The following is a 6804-nucleotide window of genomic DNA, read 5'->3' on the forward strand; positions in this document are numbered from 1 at the left end:
TGTCCTGCTGTTATCTGACGGGTAGCGGAGAACCTGCCGCATGACGATGGTAGACGCCATGACTGAGTCTCTGCAGCTTTAATGTGGAGCGGAGGGTCTTCTGACCTGTACTGGTCAGGCTGCATGTAGTGTGTGGGTCGCAGCTCTGACGCTCTACAGGTGTGTGAGTGATGGTGGTGGAGCTCACATCGCTGCAGGTACCTAAATACCCCCTAACCTTGTAACCAGTCCGGGCTACTCATCCGCCATTACTTTTTCATTCACAAGTGAAATCTTCGTTAATGCGGGGGATGTTCAGGTTTTATAAATGGGACCTCTGGATCAGAACGTGGCCCTCCCCCATGTAATCTGCATCGCTATAAAATGTGGGCTCAACGTTCATCTCCATCGCACCTTCTTCTAGACTTCGATTAGCCGGATGTACGACCGAGACCTGACGTGTTCAGCCGGTGAACCTTCGCTTCAATGTATTGAGAAGTGCAGTCAACGCCCGACACGTGCAGCTGTATAGGCGGCTATAGTGTGTAGAGACCGTTACGTGCGTCTGGGGTGTAAGTGTGGGTGCACTTTATTTTTCCCCCACCTTTTTTCCAAATGTGGTGTGAATAAAGCTGTGTGTGTGTGTGTGTGTGTGTGTGTACACACGTTTTATCCATGGAAAAATAACAGTGGTAACGGCACTCCAGTGTCACACACACATTGTAATATAAAATTGTATTCGTATAAAAAGAGCAGAAACTTCAATGTTCACCTGGAATAATAAGGCAATGGTCAATTTGATTGGTTAGTGTCTGATCCAGACCGGGTAACCTAAAATAAATACTACCGACTAGACGTCCTAATAGAAATAATCCTACCGACTAGACGTCCCAAGAGAAATAATCCTACCGACTAGACGTCCCAAGCGAAATAATCCTACCGACTAGACGTCCCAAGCGAAATAATCCTACCGACTAGACGTCCTAATAGAAATAATCCTACCGACTAGACGTCCTAATAGAAATAATCCTACCGACTAGACGTCCTAATAGATATAATCCGACCGACTAGACGTCCCAAGAAATAATCCTACCGAATAGACGTCCTAATAGAAATAATCCTACCGACTAGACGTCCTAATAGAAATAATCCTACCGACTAGACGTCCTAATATAAATAATACTACCGACTAGACGTCCTCATAGAAATAATCCTACCGACTAGACGTCCTAATATAAATAATCCTACCGACTAGACGTCCTAATAGATATAATCCGACCGACTAGACGTCCCAAGAAATAATCCTACCGAATAGACGTCCTAATAGAAATAATCCTACCGACTAGACGTCCTAATAGAAATAATCCTACCGACTAGACGGCCTAATAGAAATAATCCTACCGACTAGATGGCCTAATAGAAATAATCCTACCGACTAGACGTCCTAATAGAAATAATCCTACCGACTAGACGTCCCAAGAGAAATAATCCTACCAACTAGACCGTCTAAGAAATAATCCCACCAACTAGACGTCCTCATAGAAAAATAATCCTACCGACTAGACGTCCTAAGAAATAATCCTACCGACTAGACGTCCTAATAGAAATAATCCTACCGACTAGACGTCCTAATAGAAATAATCCTACCGACTAGACGTCCCAAGAGAAATAATCCTACTGACTAGATGGCCTAATAGAAATAATCCTACCGACTAGACGTCCTAATAGAAATAATCCTACCGACTAGACGTCCCAAGAGAAATAATCCTACCGACTAGACGTCCCAAGAGAAATAATCCTACCGAATAGACGTCCTAATAGAAATAATCCTACCGACTAGACGTCCCAAGAAATAATCCTACCGACTAGACGTCCTAATAGATATAATCCGACCGACTAGACGTCCCAAGAAATAATCCTACCGAATAGACGTCCTAATAGAAATAATCCGACCGACTAGACGTCCCAAGAAATAATCCTACCGAATAGACGTCCTAATAGAAATAATCCTACCGAATAGACGTCCTAATAGAAATAATCCTACCGACTAGACGTCCTAATAGAAATAATCCTACCGACTAGACGTCCTCATAGAAATAATACTACCGACTTGACGTCCTAATAGAAATAATCCTACCGACTAGACGTCCTAATAGAAATAATCCTACCGACTAGACGGCCTAATAGAAATAATCCTACCGACTAGATGGCCTAATAGAAATAATCCTACCGACTAGACGTCCTAATAGAAATAATCCTACCGACTAGACGTCCCAAGAGAAATAATCCTACCAACTAGACCGTCTAAGAAATAATCCCACCAACTAGACGTCCTCATAGAAAAATAATCCTACCGACTAGACGGCCTAAAAACTAATCCTACCGACTAGACGTCCTAAGAAATAATCCTACCGACTAGACGTCCTAATAGAAATAATCCTACCGACTAGACGTCCTAATAGAAATAATCCTACCGACTAGACGTCCCAAGAGAAATAATCCTACTGACTAGATGGCCTAATAGAAATAATCCTACCGACTAGACGTCCTAATAGAAATAATCCTACCGAATAGACGTCTTAAGAGAAATAGCTCTGACTAGACGTCCTCATAGAAATAATCCTACCGACTAGACGTCCTAATAGAAATAATCCTACCGAATAGACGTCCTAATTGAAATAATCCTACCGAATAGACGTCCTAATAGAAATAATCCTACCGAATAGACGTCCTAATTGAAATAATCCTACCGAATAGACGTCCTAATAGAAATAATCCTACCGACTAGACGTCCCAAGAGAAATAATCCTACTGACTAGATGGCCTAATAGAAATAATCCTACCGACTAGACGTCCTAATAGAAATAATCCTACCGACTAGACTGTCTAAGAAATAATCCCACCAACTAGACGTCCTAAGAGAAATAATCCTACCGACTAGACGTCCTCATAGAAAAATAATCCTACCGACTAGACGGCCTAAAAAATAATCCTACGACTAGACGTCCTAATAGAAATAATCCTACCGACTAGACGTCCCAAGAGAAATAATCCTACTGACTAGATGGCCTAATAGAAATAATCCTACCGACTAGACGTCCTAATAGAAATAATCCTACCGACTAGACTGTCTAAGAAATAATCCCACCAACTAGACGTCCTAAGAGAAATAATCCTACCGACTAGACGTCCTCATCGAAAAATAATCCTACCGACTAGACGGCCTAAAAAATAATCCCACCGACTAGACGTCCTAAAAATAATCCTACCGACTAGACGTCCTAATAGAAATAATACTACCGACTAGACGTCCTCATAGAAACAATCCTACCGACTAGACGTCCTAATAGAAATAATCCTACCGACTAGACGTCCCAAGAGAAATAATCCTACTGACTAGATGGCCTAATAGAAATAATCCTACCGAATAGACGTCCTCATAGAAATAATCCTACCGACTAGACGTCCTCATAGAAATAATCCTACCGAATAGACGTCCTAATAGAAATAATCCTACCGACTAGACGTCCTAATAGAAATAATACTACCGACTAGACGTCCTCATAGAAATAATCCTACCGACTAGACGTCCTCATAGAAATAATACTACGGACTAGACGTCCTAATAGAAATCCTACCGACTAGACGGCCTAAAAAATAATCCTACTGACTAGACGTCCCAAGAGAAATAATCCTACCGACTAGACGTCCTCATAGAAAAATAATCCTACCGACTAGACGGCCTAAAAACTAATCCTACCGACTAGACGTCCTAACAAATAATCCGACCGACTAGACGTCCTAACAAATAATCCTACCGACTAGACGTCCTAATAGAAATAATCCTACCGACTAGACGTCCTAATAGAAATAATCCTACCGACTAGACGTCCTAATAGAAATAATCCCACCGACTAGATGTCCTAAGAAATAATCCCACCGACTAGACGTCCTAAGAAATAATCCTCCCGACTAGACGTCCTAAAAATAATCCTCCCGACTAGACGTCCTAAGAGAAATAATAGCTCCGACTAGACGTCCTAATACCGTGTTTCCCCGAAAGTAAGACAGTGTCTTACTTTCTTTTTATCCCCAAAAGCCCCACTATGTCTTACTTTCGGGGTATGTCTTATATTGGAAAAAAATATACCGTAGCATACGTCCTGGATGACGTTTCAGGCCATGTGACCGCTGCAGCCAATCACAGGTCAATCACAGGCTGCAGCGGTCACATGGACTGCCGCGTCATCCAGGGATGTCGGGCTGGATGTGAAGAGAGGGACGCGTCACCAAGACAACGGCCGGGTAAGTATGAATTTCTTTAACTTTTATTACAGAAAAGGCTGTCCCTTCTCTCTATCCTGCATTACCGTATTTCGGCGCGGTGACGTATGGAGAGGGGGGCGGCGTGGAAGTGGGCAGGAGGCGGCAATACCCCCGTGTTTCCCCGAAAGTAAGACATATGTCTTACTTTCGGGGTACGGCTTATATTAGCCGACCCCCCTGAAACCCCCGATACGTCTTACTATCGGGGAAACACGGTAGAAATAATCCTACCGACTAGATGTCTTAAGAAATAATCCGACCGACTAGACGTCCTAATAGAAATAATCCTCCCGACTAGACGTCCTAATACAAATCCTACCGACTAGACGTCTTAAGAGAAATAATCCTACCGACTAGACGTCCTCATAGAAATAATCCTCCCGACTAGACGTCCTAATACAAATCCTACCGACTAGACGTCTTAAGAGAAATAATCCTACCGACTAGACGTCCTAAGAGAAATAATAGCTCCGACTAGACGTCCTAATAGAAATAATCCTACCGACTAGATGTCTTAAGAAATAATCCGACCGACTAGACGTCCTAAGAGAAATAATCCTCCCGACTAGACATCCTAATAGAAATCCTACCGACTAGACGTCTTAAGAGAAATAATAGCTCTGACTAGACGTCCTCATAGAAATAATCCTACCGACTAGACGTCCTCATAGAAATAATCCTACCGACTAGACGTCCTAATAGAAATAATCCTACCGAATAGACGTCCTAATAGAAATAATCCTCCCGACTAGACGTCCTAAGAGAAATAATAGCTCTGACTAGACGTCCTCATAGAAATAATCCTACCGAATAGACGTCCTAATAGAAATAATCCTACCGACTAGACGTCCTCATAGAAATAATCCTACCGACTAGACGTCCTAATAGAAATAATCCTACCGAATAGACGTCCTAATAGAAATAATCCTCCCGACTAGACGTCCTAAGAGAAATAATAGCTCTGACTAGACGTCCTCATAGAAATAATCCTACCGAATAGACGTCCTAATAGAAATAATCCTACCGACTAGACGTCCTAATAGAAATAATCCTACCGACTAGACGTCCTAATAGAAATAATCCTACCGACTAGACGTCCTCATAGAAATAATCCTACCGACTAGACGTCCTCATAGAAATAATCCTACCGACTAGACGTCCTCATAGAAATAATCCTACCGACTAGACGTCCTAATAGAAATAATCCTACCGACTAGACGTCCTCATAGAAATAATCCTACCGACTAGACGTCCTAATAGAAATGCTACCGACTAGACGTCCTAATAGAAATGCTACCGACTAGACGTCCTAATAGAAATAATCCTCCCGACTAGACGTCCTAATAGAAATAATCCTACCGACTAGACGTCCTAATAGAAATAATCCTACTGACTAGACGTCCTCATAGAAATAATCCTACCGACTAGACGTCCCAAGAGAAATAATCCTACTGACTAGATGGCCTAATAGAAATAATCCTACCGAATAGACGTCCTAATAGAAATAATACTACCGACTAGACGTCCTCATAGAAATAATCCTACCGACTAGACGTCCTCATAGAAAACTAATCCTACCGACTAGACGGCCTAAAAACTAATCCTACCGACTAGACGGCCTAAAAAATAATCCTACCGACTAGACGTCCTAAGAAATAATCCTACCGACTAGACGTCCTAACAAATAATCCGACCGACTAGACGTCCTAACAAATAATCCGACCGACTAGACGTCCTAAGAAATAATCCTACCGACTAGACGTCCTAATAGAAATAATCCCACCGACTAGATGTCCTAAGAAATAATCCTACCGACTAGACGTCCTAATAGAAATAATCCTACCGACTAGACGTCCTAATAGAAATAATCCCACCGAGTAGATGTCCTAAGAAATAATCCCGCCGACTAGATGTGCTAAGAAATAATCCTCCCGACTAGACGTCCTAAAAATAATCCTCCCGACTAGACGTCCTAATAGAAATCCTACCGACTAGACGTCCTAAGAGAAATAATAGCTCCGACTAGACGTCCTAATATAAATAATCCTACCGACTAGATGTCTTAAGAAATAATCCGACCGACTAGACGTCCTAAAAATAATCCTACCGACTAGACGTCCTAATAGAAATAATCCTCCCGACTAGACGTCCTAATAGAAATAATCCTACCGACTAGACGTCCTAATAGAAATAATCCTACCGACTAGACGTCCTCATAGAAATAATCCTACCGACTAGACGTCCTCATAGAAAAATAATCCTACCGACTAGACGGCCTAATAGAAATAATCCCACCGACTAGATGTCTTAAGAAATAATCCCACCGACTAGACGTCCTAAAAATAATCCTACCGACTAGACGTCCTAATAGAAATAATAGCTCTGACTAGACGTCCTCATAGAAATAATCCCACCGACTAGACGTCCTAATAGAAATAATCCCACCGACTAGATGTCCTAAGAAATAATCCCACCGACTAGATGTCCTAAGAAATAATC

Source organism: Rhinoderma darwinii (genome assembly GCF_050947455.1).
Source record: "Rhinoderma darwinii isolate aRhiDar2 chromosome 5 unlocalized genomic scaffold, aRhiDar2.hap1 SUPER_5_unloc_3, whole genome shotgun sequence".
Lineage (NCBI taxonomy): Eukaryota > Metazoa > Chordata > Amphibia > Anura > Rhinodermatidae > Rhinoderma > Rhinoderma darwinii.